The sequence below is a fragment of the Geotrypetes seraphini genome, chromosome 2 (genome assembly GCF_902459505.1).
Source record: "Geotrypetes seraphini chromosome 2, aGeoSer1.1, whole genome shotgun sequence".
Taxonomy (NCBI): domain Eukaryota; kingdom Metazoa; phylum Chordata; class Amphibia; order Gymnophiona; family Dermophiidae; genus Geotrypetes; species Geotrypetes seraphini.
This window is the reverse complement of record NC_047085.1, coordinates 297,821,707-297,836,446: the sequence shown is the minus strand read 5'-3', so window position 1 is coordinate 297,836,446 and position 14,740 is coordinate 297,821,707. Positions and strand designations below refer to the sequence as shown.

The following is a 14,740-nucleotide window of genomic DNA, read 5'->3' as shown; positions in this document are numbered from 1 at the left end:
ACCCTCCGGTAAGCCTGAATTAGTGACTCCTTCTCTCTCCAGTTGATATATCGGGCGATAGCCGCTCTTGCTCGATTTTTGTCTTCCGTGCGGGGCCCCAAACGATGCGCTCTCTCGCACAAAAAGCCCGCCGCCGGCGGCTCCAGTCCCAGCCTCGTGGGGAGCCAAACCTGAAAAAAAGCATATAGCTCATGATCCGCTCTCATCTCCGGCAGGCCCACCACGCGTATGTTATTCCGACGCTGGCGATTTTCTTGATCGTCCAGCCTGCCCTTCAATGTAGCCACCTGAGCCTGTAGAGCCATAATACTGGTGCGCTCCTGTAGGGCCGCATCTTCTCCATCCGAGACCCGCTGTTTCACCACCGCCAGACGGGTGCTATGGGATTCAAACCTCTCATGGAAGCCCTCCACAGCGGACTGCAGTTTGTGCAGGCGGTCCTCCAGGGCCGCTGTGACCATTCTCGATATCTCCTGCGCCCATTCTCCCCATTGAACCGGTGCCGCAGGGGGAGTCGAGGGCACCGCCATTTTAGCCCCAGACATAGCAGACTTAGGTTTTGGTGTCTTCGCAGATTTTACCGGCATCCCAGGTGCCTGCGGGCTCGCAGATCTCAGGGCAGTACTCACAGTCCTAATAAAGGATCCGGAGCTGACGAAGGTCACCCGACCGCGTTATGAAGGGAGTTAAGCGGATTTTAGGGGGCTCAGGGTCGGAGAGCTCAGGGAGACACGTCCTACCCAGGCAAACGCATCACGTGACCCCCCCCCCCCCCCCCCCCGCAGTCTTTTCTTTTTAGTTGGTGTGGCTGGAGTTGAGTGTTTGTTTGTGAGCAGGTAGGGAGAATCGCATTATGAATCCTTCTAATTCAGGAGCCCTTTCTATAAGGGTTCCAAGGTTTTTAAAGTTTAACTCAAGTATGTATATTTATTTATTTAGGGCAGGGGTATTCAATGTCGGTTCTCGAGGTTCGCAACCCAGTCAGATTTTCAGGATTTCCTAAATCAATTTGCATGAGATCTATTTGCATACAATGGAGGCAGTGCATGTAAGATCTCATGTATATTGTGATAACTGCTCATTCAAAAAAAATATTTTGAAAAAATAATTTTTAAAAGATATGATGTGGTCAGACTCATAACCAAAATGTAACAGGATAGGTAAGGGTTACCATGGGACCATCATAGCCACATCAATGTCCCAACCACATTTGACTTGTCACACTTTTGCAATATTTTTATCACTATCTCTTATATTATATATATATATTCAGTGTACTTATCTTTGTAATGTGACTGGCATTCTTCCATTTCATGGCTTGCCTTGCCAACTGGACATTAACATCCTATTTGATATGCAACACACAGATTCAAGGACTCCTCCTAACTCGAGTTTCGCTGATTTTGGCTTCTTCAGGATGGGATGCCCACTGGCTTTACAATCAATCCTCGGCAGAGGGTCTGAGCACATCATATTTCTTTAAAAAATTATTTTTTCAAAATATTATTTTGAAAGAGGAGTTGACTTAGTTCAAAGTTGACTTGTGATTTTTGGTGGAAATTTTTACACACAGTGATTTTCAAGTGTATTCCTAGTGTGAATGGTAATGCATATTGTGATGAGGAAGGTAGGCTCCTGGCTAGAATGGGGGGAGTTAGATCCAGCTCTTCTTGAGGACTTCTGGGAGACCCTGCAATCCACTAAAGCCCTCCTTGGTGGTCCTACTTAAGCCCAACCTCCTTAACCCTTGGGAGAGGTCTCCACAATCTGGAAGTAAGGGTCGCAAAGAAGGGCAAGGGTCTAAGGAAAATCCCAGAAAAATTCCTATAAAGGAGAGGTGGCTGGAGAAAGAAGGACTGAGTAATGGAGAACTCCTCCAAGGGGGAAGAGGAAATGATTTTGGAGACCCAGGGGAAGGATGAAGACTTCCCTAGGGAGATATGGGGCCAGGAAGAAAGTATGGAAGTAGACAGCTAAGCCCTGGTCTGGCCCTAGTGGAGGTGGGAGGAGGACCATATGTGAGTTCTATATAGATGCTACTTTCTCTTGACCTCTATGCCCTGTATTAAATATAAGGACCAAGCAGAAGAAGGTAGGGATTGAATGAGAATCAAGACAACTCTGAAGAGCAGTTTGGAATCCCTTTGGAAGAGGGATTTCTTTGGACTTCCCAAAGCCCTGCATAACTCAGGGTGAATTACAGACTGAATCTGCATGAGGACTAATTTGCATATTCTTCAGCCAAGTCTGTCTCATTAACAGATTCAAAGTAAAAGACTGAGGGGTAGATTCTCAAAACTTACCATGCCCCTAACGATGTTCTTTAGCGTGCATGTATTAGCGGCTGTTTATCAAAACAGTTCACCACGGTCTTTTCCTTGCTTTCTAGCCATCTCCAACTCAGCCCTGCAAATGTAGTACAACAAGGGCATTAATATTAAAATTAATACTCTGGGCAATTCTCTATCATCGCAGGGTGATTCCCTAACCTTGTTGTAGTACATTTGCAGGCAAATTTTTCCAGCAGGGTCTGAGCTATTATAGCCTTACTTTCCTATCAGTGCCTGAGCATTGCTTTGCTCAGGCACTGACAGGAAAGTAAGGTTTGACAACTCAGATACCACCCCTCCCCCTGCAAATAAAAAAAAGAGACCTCAAATTGAAGATCGGCAGGAGCGATGCCCACTCCCTCCCGCCACCATAAAACAACGCTCCCCCAGCAGTGGGAGGAACGCTCGCTCACTCCCGCTGCTGCCATCGTGCCCCTGACAACCCCCCACCCCCTACCTTCTTCAGGAAGGCCAGCCAAAGGGATGCCTACTCCCTCCAGGCAGCAGATCTGCCTCTTCAAAATGGTGGGCCTTCCCCATCCTGGTGCATCCTGAGATGCACCGGGGAGGGGCCTACGGCTATGATTGGCCCAGGCTATGACATCTCAGACCCTGATGGAAATATTTGCCCATAGGAGAGGCCTTAAGTACCTGGGCCAATCAGGAACATTTTGAAGAGGCGGTCCTGCCAGCCTTCCTGAAGAAGGTAAAGGGGGGGGGGGGGGGTTCAGGGTTTGGAGCAGACATTTGTCAGAAGGCCAAATAAGCAGTTCAGACTTTTATAATTCCATACTCAATAATTCACTTGACTCCGCAAACTGACTCTGAACCAGAATTTTAATAATGTCTTTAGAATCATCCACTGTATAACGGTAGCAAAGCATTTAACATGTATCCAACAGAACTTCAAACTGTAATAAAATTATATACAACTCTCTCCTGTACTTCACTTTTGTATTATAGCAGTGCTTTATGCCTACAAACATCTACTTACTACCACTGAGGGTTGCAAAGGTCAAAAATAGTTTTCCTTGAGGAAATTCCTTCAGCTGAGTGCTGATATGATTAGCAGATCTGTTTAACAAGGTTATCAGTTAGTCATCACTTACAGTTACGCTGATACTCTGGGGGAAATCCAGGGAAACCAAGGCCTAGATTCACTAAGCTTACTGATCGTATTCCGACCAGTTTGCGACCCCGACCTGAATCACTAACTTGCCCGATCCGATCTGCACATGCAAATGAGGGGAAATGGCATGCAAAGTAGGAAGGCAGCAATTCACTAAAGAGAAGAAGGAACACCGACTGGGCTTGCCAATCCAAAAAAAAGCGACTGCGGAGGACCAGCTGCTCACGTCCTTGTCAACTGTCCTGCTTTCTGCCGCCCTGAAATCCCAGCCCTGCAGCCCTGAAACCATTAAAACAAGAAAACATCTCTCTTGTGCAAAAGGCTCTCTGCGAGCCCGTGTTTTAACCTGCGGGTTTAAAGCGGGGCTGCACCACGGCATTTCCAGTCTGGCTGCAAAGCATGTCGCTGTGATCAGGTCACTGCCCTCACCTTCTGGAGAAGGACGTCGGCAGGTACCCGTGCTCTGTGTACCCCCACCCCTCCCTACAGAGCTACCTCGGTGCTGCCCAGTATCCCAACTATGGAGGCTACCATAGTCTGAGCTTGGACACCGTTGCCACCACCTCGGTGTCCCCAGCCTGGCTCTCCCCTGTAACGCTCCCAGGAGGAGTGGAGCCACCCAAACTATAGCAAGGGAGCAGCCACTCTCAACCCATTCCCCGGGGCCACCCTGGGATAAAGCCCTGTAGCTGAGTACCCAATGGGCCCGCCTTGCTTAAGGGTCCTCGCTGGCGGGCATCACCAGCATCAGAAGCATCCACCTCAGCAGTCGCTCTCCTCCATGCCCGGAGCTGGAGGGAGAAAGCCAGTGGCCCCAGGAGGCTCCAGTAAGAGAGGCACCAAGAAGAATGAGCAGGTCCCATCTGTCACCCTGGCACTGGCACTACCCTTCGCTAACTCTAAACTGGAGCCTGACCCCCAATGAGCAAAGTAGCTGTAGGCCAGTGGTCTCAAACTCAAACCCTTTGCAGGGCCACATTTTAGATTTGTAGGTACTTGGAGGGTTGCAGAAAAAATAGTTAATATCTTATTAAAGAAATGACAATTTTGCATGAGGTAAAACTCTTTATAGTTTATAAATCTTTCCTTTTGGCTAAGTCTTAATAATAATATTGTAATTTATAGCTAAAGAGACATATGATCAAGAAACTGTTTTATTTTACTTTGTGATTATGATAAACATACCGAGGGCCTCAAAATAGTACCTGGCGGGCCACATGTGGCCCCGGAAGAGGAAAGAGGAAGTGAAACTTTGAAGGACATGAGATCACATTCCTAGTTTCACTTCACTTTGAGGAAGAGTAACATAGTAGATGACGACAGATAACGACCCAAATGGTCCATCCAGTCTGCCCAATTTGATTCAATTTAATTTTTTTTCTTCTTCTTAGCTATTTCTGGGCAAGAATCCAAAGCTCTGCCCGGTATTATGCTTAGGTTCCAACTACTGAAGGCTCCGTCAAAGCTCACTCCAGTCCATCTACACCCTCACAGCCAATGAAACCCTCACCAGCCCATCCTCCACCAATCAGCCATACACAGACACAGACCGTGCAAGTCTGCCCAGTACTGGCTTTAGTTCTTCAATATTTACTATTATTTTCTGTGAAACTTTGAAGTACATGAGATCTCATTCATATTAAAGCATTCATCAGTGGGTTCTCTGAGGAAGTCAGTCTGGCGAAACACATCAGAACCCGGAGGAATTGGACACCTTCTTTTGATTTGAGTACAACTATTGATAAACTTTGGAAAGTTAGACTCGTTTATCGACTACTTAAGTGATTAAAGTTCAGTGATTGAATACAAAAGGTACAGCTTATGGGGTATAACTCCATTTGTGATCTTTTCACCATTGATTTGGTCCTGAGCACTTTTTACACTTTGTAAGCTGGTGCTGCAATCATTAGTGGGTGATTTTTGTATTTTGTATGCACAAAAAAACAGGGGTTCTAGCGATCCAAAAAAGCGACTTGTCAAGACCAGTCGCTTACCTGTCTAACCATAGTTCAGCCCTTTTTTTAAAAGGGCACAGATGCTCTGCATGTTACACACACACACACTAACTGTCCCATTTAAAAAAAAAGAAAAAAGCCCTCCCCCCTGACATCTCCCCAATGAACCGGCACCGGGAACTGACACCCCCTAGGGCAGCAAAAATGGCAAGTGGGATGCCCACTTCTTCCTGCTATGCTGACCCTACCCCCTGCATGAGAAAAAATGGCAGAAGGGATGCCCACTCCCTCCTGCCAATGGAGATACCTCCCTCCCCCTGCCAGACAGCCTACCCCTGAACCATCCTCTTTCCCCTTCCACAAAAAATGGCAGGAGGGATGCCCACTCCCTACTGGTCTGCGGGTGTGGAGACAAAGGCAGGAGCAGGAGGTATACGCAGCAGGAGGCCCGGCGCTGGAAGGCAGAAGTCCCAGCATAGCGACAGCAACAGGAAGTTGCATGTCAGCTGATGCCGGCACCTTTTGTTGCAGCGGGGACCTGAATCCATCACGGACCGGCAAGATTTATTTGCGGACCGGTGGTTGAAGAATAGTGATCTAAGCGGTTTACAATATATAGCTCACATTCATCAAGACAAGAACTCCATTTAAAAATAGAAAAGTTAATTTTTTTTTCATAAAATATTATAACAAACAACATCCCAATAATAACAATTCTAATGGTAAAACAATAAAACAATCAAATCTCAATGAACCATAATTAATACATATAGCTAAAAATTTTCCATTACATAAACACAGATCACAGTCCCAAGCTCTATTCTAAGTGGAGAAAGCCAATAGGAAAAAATGTGCTTTTAAATGTCTTTTAAAATTTATATATAATTCTTCTTTTCTCAAGTCTATGGGCAAGTTATTCCATAACTTGCCCATACCCAGGATACAGAGGGCAGGGCCTAAGGCCCAGATTGTCTCAGATGCACTGGGGAAGGGAAGGCCCCCTATTTTGGCGGGCCTTGAAGTAGGTGGGACAGCATCCCTCTTGCTTACAACTTGTGAAAAAGGTACCGGGTGGGTTCAGTGGGGTGGGGGTCAGGGAAGCATCCAGTGGCAAAACAGAGTGGGCATCCCTCCTGCCAATTTATGGGGTAAGGTAGGGGATGTGCGCGGAGTGAGCATCCTTCCTGCCAATTTTTTTTCACATGGGGGGGAGCGGCAAGGCAGGAGGGAATGGGCATCCTTCCTGCCAATTTTCACTGGTGTGGGGGAGGATCGGCAAGGCAAGAGAGAGTGTCTGTCATGGCGCTTATGCTGTATCTCCTCCCTAACCATTGGCCCCCTAGTCCTCCTCCCTTTCATGGTCTCCCCCTCTCTCCCTTCTTCCCTCACTGTATATAGCTGTAATGCATGAAAAACCTTTTTTATTTGTGAGATAAAACAATCCCCCTTTTCCCTCTTTGGAGACCAATAAAAGGTTTTAAACAAGAAATACAAAGGATGATTAATTTCATAGAAATATAGAAACATGATGGCAGATAAAGGCCAAATGGCCCATAGTCTGCCCATTCGCAGTATCCAGTATCTCCTCTTCTCCCCAAGAGATCCCACGTACCTGTCTCACGCTTTGAAGTATCAAATGTACAGAACATGTTTAGATAATTTAATGTATATAATTTAACAGATTGAACAACCACAGATTGTGAGCCTGTCAGGACAAATAAGGAAAATACTTAAGAGTACTTGATTACTATTCAATGTATTGTAAATTGCTTTGGGTGAATCCCTTCATGAAACAGCAGTTAATAAATCCCAATACATAAATGATGACACAGTGGCTGGTTCCCAGGACTTTGCAGGAAAACAATACTTCACTCAATTGTGTGTGAAGGTGTCAGGCCAGCCTGTGGATACAAGGAAAGAAAAGGCATCATTTGTGAAGAAACGCATTTGGGAATGGTATGTTTACAATGCATGTAACAACACGCCATAAAATACCACAGCAGGAGGCAGGAAGAGGGGGAATACGAGACAAGACTTACCAAGCAACTCTGGAGTTTGGGACTAGAGCATGAATAGGGGGGAGTGGAAAGGGTGAGCAGGGGTTGTATCTCAGACACCTGTGTAGAAAGAATAGAAAAAAAATAATCAAAAGCATGTGTTTCTCATCAGAGGGGTGATGTACTGTATATTGGAGAAAATTGAGACCACAATTTACCATGCACACAGGGCATCCTCTATGATAGTATAGAATCAGTGCCTGCGAAGAAAGAAAGAACATTGCAGGTGGCCCCTGGGATGCCTAGGAGAGTAGAGGTGGAATGCTGCAGGTATGTGACAAATAGCAAAAGGAAAGGGATTGAGAGGAAACGGAAACATGATTTACCTGTACGAGGTAATAGCGTTAGCTGTTGGGTGGTACCTTTGACACAGGATGTCTACAAATCTTCACACAATGTGACACAGGTCATTCTGCATTTCTTTTCTTTCATCTGCGTCCACATTGCATGCCAGACAAGGTCATTTCATGGCACGACCACTTCAACAACTTATCTGTGTTTGCCTGTCATACATGTTTGCGAAGCACTTGATGAAAGTCTGTTGCTGCAAGCACACCAGGCACTGTCTCAGTGGTTTCCTCACTGGATAGGATGGCATGAGAGCTCTAAGCTGGTAACGCTCATATTAATATGAGTATCACTGGCTCATCAACCTAAGGGGGGAGGACAGTTGGGGGACATCTTTGTGGAGACAGCTGGGGGTACTTCCTTGGACTCTTCTTCTTTTTCAATGACCAGTGCTCTCGAACTTGAAGGCCCTCCTCTGGGCACAACCCTACCAATATGCTGGATGGTGTGAATAACATGAAGAAAGACCTGGCGAAGCTTGAAGAATGGTCTGAAATCTGGCAGCTAAAATTTAATGCTAAGAAATGCAAAAACCCAAGGGAACAGTACAGTTTAGGGGGTGAAGAACTTATATGCACGACAGAAGAGTGGGACTTGGGTGTGACTGTATGTTATGATCTTAAGGTGGCCAAACAGGTTGAAAAGGTGATAGCGAAAGCTAGAAGGATGCTAGGGTGCGTAGGGAGAGGTATGGTCAGTAGGAAAAAGGAGGTACTGATGCCCCTGTATAAGACTTTGGTGAGACCTCATTTAGAATATTGTGTACAATTCTGGAGGCCGCACCTTCAAAAAGATATAAATAGGATGGAGTCAGTCCAGAGGAAGGCTACTAAAATGGTGCATGGTCTTCATCATAAGGCATATGGGAACAGACTTAAAGATCTTGGAGGAAAGGTGAGAGAGGGGAGATATGATAGAGACGTTTAAATACCTAAGTGATGTAAATGTGCATGAGTCAAGTCTCTTTCATTTGAAAGGAAACTCTACAATGAGAGGGCATAGAATGAAGTTAAGGCTCTGGAGTAATCTAAGGAAATACTTTTTTACAGAAAGGGTGAAAGATGCATGGAACAGTCTCCCAGAGTTGGTGGTGGAGACAGAGACTGTGTCTGAATTCAAGAGGGCCTGAGATAGGCACGTGGGATCTCTCGGAGAGAGAAAGAGATAATGGTTACTGCGGATGGGCAGACTAGATGGGCCATTTATCTGCCATCATGTTTTTATGTTTAATAAAAGTTCCTTCAAATAGATTACATTGACAGCTATTTCACACAACCAGCTCACCATTTTCTGGCACCATGAACCAAACCAGCTTTTACTTATTCCTAGAGAGTGCTTACTAGTGCTGCCCGATTCACCGATTCGAATCAGGTGAATCGATTCAATTTTTTTAAAAATCGGCCTCCCGATTCAATGGCCGAGCCTTCCCCTGTGCCTTCCTAAAGCAGGAGCTGCAGCGCTGCCTCTTGCTGGCCGTCTGCTGCTGCTCCTGCTTGAGGGGGGAGGGTCAGTCAGAAAGGCCTCCACCAGCTTGCCCACTCTTGCCTCCCCCAGCTTCCCCGCTCTTACCTCCTTTAGGCTAATAGGGCAGCCTGCAGGCTCACTGGTGTTATAGTGATCCCTGCAGCTGCCCGTGGTCCTCAGTGGCACGTTTTCTCTGCCGCGATCCTGTCCCTGATGTCAGAGCAGGGGCAGGATCGCGGCAAAAAGAACGTGCCGCTGAGGACCAAGGGCAGCTGCAGGGATCGCTATAACACCAGCTAGCTTGCAGGCCAGTGGTGTACCAAGGGGGGTGTGGGGGGCAGTCTGCCCCAGGTGCCAAGCCCTGAGGGGGTGCTCCCGGTCTGGTCCGATTCCCCCCCATCTGCGCCGGGTGTCGCGTCTGGAAACAGCCTGCAGCAAGATCGCGACACCCATCAGGGAGGGGCGGGAACGCGGCGGAGGAAACAGCTGAAGAAAGCAAAGATCGCTGGCATTGCGCGATCTTGCTGCAGGCTGTTTCCCCAGGGAAATGAAGCGGGGAGGCCGGGGGAATAAGCAGTGCTTCGTGATGGTGGTGGTGGGGGCCGAGCGGTCCTTCGAGGAAGTGGGGGGGGGGCAGCAGGCCTTCAGGGTGGGGCTGGCAGGCAGACCTTGTGGAGGGGGAGAGACAGGCCTTCAGGGGGACAGGCCTTCATGGAGAACAGGCAGGCAAGCCTTCGGGGGGGGACAGGCCTTCAAGGGGGACAGGCAGGCCTTCGGGGGGGGACAGGCCGTCGGGGGGGGCAGGCATTAGGGGGGGACAGGCCTTCCAGGGAGGGCACAGGCCTTCAAGGGGGGACAGGCAGGCAGGCCTTCAAGGGGGGGACAGGCCTTCGAGGGGGTGTAGGCCTTCAGGGGGGGGTGCAGGCCTTCAAGGGGGGGTGTAGGCCTTTGAGGGGGGTGTAGGCCTTCGGGGGGGCAGGCCTTCAAGGGGGGGGACAGGCCTTCAGGGGGGGCAGGCCTTCAAGGGGAACAGGCAGGCAGGCCTTTAAGGGGGGGCAGGCCTTCGAGGGGGGTGTAGGCCTTCGGGGGGGATGCAGGCCTTTTGGGGAGGTGCAGGCTTTCGGGGGGGGTGCAGGCCTACAAGGGGGAGACAGGCCTTCAGGAGGGGCAGGCCTTCAAGGGGAACAGGCAGGCAGGCCTTCAAGGGAGGGGACAGGCCTTCGGGGGGTGCATGCCTTCAGGGGGAGTGCAGGCCTTCAAGGGGGGGGGACAGGCCTTCAGGGGGGTAGGCCTTCAAGGGGAGCAGGCAGGCAGGCCTTCAAGGGGGGGACAGGCCTTCAGGGGTGGGATGCAGACCTTTATGGGGGGGACAGGCCTTCAGGGGAGGGGGGCCCTGGGTTCAAAGAGGCGTGCATATGCCGGACTTTGGGTGGGAAGAAATAATGGGTCTGAAAATAGAGGAGAGAGAGAGAGATGATGGACATGGGTTTTAGGGAGGGAAGGAACAGAAAGGGAGAGAAGTTGGACACAAGGAATGGTGTGGAGGGTTGGGGGATAGAGATACTGGTTAGGAGGGTAGTTGGGAAAAGAAAGGGAGAGATGGTGGACCCTGGGGTGGTGGGGAAGGAGGGAGAGCTGCTGGATGAAAGGGTAGTTAAGAAAAGGTGGATCTGTGGAGGGAGACAAAAAAAGGAAAGATGCCAGACATCCGGGGGAGGAAAGGGAAACGGAAGGGGAGAAATGGCAGATGGATGGTTAGCACGGAGAAAGAAGAAAGAAGGAGACCCTGGCAAGCAAGTTATCAGAAGACAACCAGAGCCTTGGACCAACAAGATTTGAAAAATAACCAAACAACAAAAAGGTAGAAAACTAATTTTATTTTCTGTTTTGTGATTACAATATGTCAGATTTGAAATGTGTATCCTGCCAGAGCTGGTGTTAGACCGCAAACGTGAGCTAGGATTTAACAGAGAGAGGAAAAGTCCTCTTTGTTTCTTTATTTTATTTACACCACAGCGCCAGTGTGATTAGAAGCCAAAGGGGGATGAAAAAGCTATAAAATAAACCCACCAGGATGTTTGAAAAAAACACCCAATTGGGCAGGAAAATCGAATTGATATACCAATTCAATAGGCTGAATCGAATCGAAATTTTTTTTCCTGAATCTGGCAGCACTAGTTTGCGCTACTGTCTTAGACTTTAGGACCTGGGATTGGGGAGAGATGGCATCCTCAGTACTTTATAATGCAAGTGAAATGAGGATTTGGTCAGATTTTTGAAGGGTCTGCACTCTGCAGAAGAAAAATATTGTATAGGCCGGGAACATGAGACAGCAGGAAATGGGAACTTTTCTTCCTTCTATTTTTGTGAATGGAAAGGCTGAGGATGTCAGAGAGTTCAGTTAAAATATGTGCTTTATAAGAAAATATAATAATGTGTTTTATAAAATTTATAGCATTGCTGGCCTACCCGGTGAGGTGTTCCTGGTGGTGGTGGCGGCAGCGTGTCAATGTGTTGAGAGGAAGAGGTGATCTGGGAAATTCTGCTGAGCAAACTCCAGGCCCATTTCCACCTCCCAGTTATTCCACTCCACTCAACTGGTTCACACACTGAGTGGGTCTTTGGGTGTTGTTCCTGGGTAGTTGTTTTGGGATCTCTTCCAGTGGTTTGTCAATATCTCCTTCTGGTCCAAGGAAGGAAACTTTGTTAACCTTAGCACTGACCTACAGAATATGTTTGTAACAGCACTGCTTGTGTGGCATTAGTCTATGTAGTGATCGAAAGAAAAAACCAGACCTTTGCACATTTTTGCACTATATGGTGGGTGTATAAGGAGATTCACATTTCCTGCACAGCTAAGTCCGTGTGAAGTTACCTTGTGCTGTATTTGACATCTAGCAAGGTCTCTGTTTGAAAGGAAAGATCTCAGCTTAAAAATGAAGTGGCCAGAAGTTATGGTAAAAGCAGATAGCGTAGCTGGTTTTAAGAAAGGTTTGGACAAATTCCTGGAGGAAAAGTCCATAGTCTGTTATTAAGACATGGGGGAAACATCTGCTTGCCCTGGATCGGTATCATGGAATGTTGCTACTCTTTGGGTTTTGACCAGGTACTAGTGACCTGGATTGGCTTCCATGAGAATGGGTTACTGAGCATGATGGACCATTGGTCTGACCCAGTTAGGCTATTCTTATGTTATGTTCTCATCTGTAGGGGCCTTTGTTTTCACTTCTTATTTTAATGTATTTTTTTTCTGAGAACTTATCAGTGTTTTTTATAATGGGAACAAAAATGGAAGAGAATTAATGTGTGTGGAATGGTGGGGGTAACTAATTTATTCAGCTAAATAATTCAATCCACCTCAACCAGACATAGGAGAACTCACGCACCATTCACACACCCTCCAACCAAAAACGTCAAAAGAAAAAAACTGTTCGACAACCTCCTAGCCATTCGAGCTGCAACACTCGACCCCCAACTCTACAACCTATTGACCTCGACCACAAACTACAAAACCTTCAAAAAAGAAATAAAAACCCTTCTATTCAAAAAACACATAAAACCGAACTAACACAATCAGAACTGTCCCAAGCATCACCTGCAACTACTCCATATGTACTTCTGATGTCATAATTCAGACATAATTTATGTTATGTTATGGTATGTTTGGAATAATGGTTACATATATGAGGTTCAATAAAAGAAAATTTTCACTGCCTGTTTCTATTATGACCATTTATTCAGTTTCATGGTTATTACAAAAAATATTTTTTTACATGGGGGGGTGTCAAAAAATTATGGGCTCCGGGTGCCACATACCCTAGGTACGCCACTGCTGCAGGCTGCCCTATTAGCATTAAGGAGGTAAGAGCGGGGAAGGTGCAAGCTGCGGGGAGAGCAGGTGTTCGTTCGCGGCGGAGAGAAGGAAAAGAGTACCTTCGTGGCAGGGGGGGGGGAGCAGGGCTTCGCGGCGGGGAGGAAGAGAGAAAGTGCCTTCATGGGGGGAGCAGGCCTTCTGCGGCGGGGAGCAGGCCTTCAGGGCAGGGAGGCAGGACTGTGCAGAGGGAGGAGGAGGAAGAGTTCCTTTGGCGGTGGGGAGGCAGGCCTGTGCAGAGGGAGGAGGAGGAAGGAGTAAGAGAGGGAAGGGGAGATGCCAGACCTGGGGTGAAGTGAAGGGAAGAAAGAGACCAAACCAAAAAGAGGGGGAGGAAAGCAGAGGAGAGGTGCTGGACTAAGGGGGAGAGAGGGAGAGGGAGAGAGAAATGCAAGACCACAAGGAGAAGGGTACAAGAGGGACAGGTACTGTTCCAAAGTAGGTGGGCAGGGTGCAGGATGGCAGGAGAGATAGTAGGAGAAAGCCTGTACCTGGGGAAGGGGATACAGGAGGTAAGGAAGAAGCTGGATATGGGGAGAGATAAGATGCTTGGCATGGAGGGAGCATAGGAACAGGGACACAAGGGAGACAGTACTGGAGAGGAGAATAGGGACACAGAAGAGAGATGCTGGATGAAAGGGTAGATGAGGAAAGGAGAGATGGTGGATGGTGGGGTCCATCGCTGCAACTGCGCGGGGATGGAAATGAAAAAAGGAAAGATGCCAGACCTCCGGGGAAGGAAAGGGAAACAGAAGGGGAGGACAGCGATGGAAGATGGATGGTTAGCACGGAGAAAGAAGAAAGAAGGAGAGCCTGATCAGAAGACAACCAGACCAACATGGGACCAACAAGATTTGAAAAATGACCAGACAACAAAAGGTAGGAAAAATAATTTTATTTTCTGTTTTGTGATTACAATATGTCAGATTTGAAATGTGTATCCTTCCAGAGCTGGTGTTGGACCGAAAACGTGAGCTAGGATTTAATAGAGAGAGGAAAAGTATTTTTTGTTTGTTTATTTTGTTTACACCACAGGACCAGTGTGGGTAGGAGAGGGCAAAGGGGGTGAAGAGGCTATAAAATAAACCCACCAGGATGTTTGGAAAAAACCACCCAATTGGGCAGGAAAATCGAATCGACAAATTGATTCAATAGGCTGAATCGAATAGAAAATTTTTTTTCCTGAATTGGGCAACACTAGTGCTTACCAGCATTTTCAGAGGTATGAGCTGTATGTCACAGGGAGCCCTCTGCTTCCCTCCCACACACACATGTTTTGCTGATGTCTGCAGTTTTGTCTTTGACTGCCTCACAAGTATCATGCCACCAATGTTCAATCTGCTTTAAACTGCACTTTCTCACTCCCAGCAAAATGACTTCTGCCGATGTGTTCATATTTTATTTTTGGGGGGCAGTAGAGATGCATGAGTGTGAGAGGAGATATAGTCGGGAGAACTCCTCACAGATTTTCCTTGTCAGCAGTTTATTTTCTGCCTCTAAAAAGCGTATTGCACATGTTAGCTCTGATTTAGTCACCTGTTGTTTTTTTTCATCTGCCCAGAACTATTTGACATGGCTTCCTGTGG

At 47.4% G+C, this 14,740-nt stretch overlaps 1 long non-coding RNA gene across 1 annotated transcript; it reads right to left on the bottom strand.

The window, feature by feature from the left end:
* Positions 1-7,124: 7,124 nt before the first annotated feature.
* LOC117353664 lies at positions 7,125-14,740 on the bottom strand. Its single transcript, XR_004537997.1, has 3 exons — positions 14,691-14,740; positions 7,454-7,531; positions 7,125-7,315 (listed from the first exon to the last, which is right to left on the bottom strand). It is a non-coding gene; the product is annotated as an uncharacterized LOC117353664 (long non-coding RNA).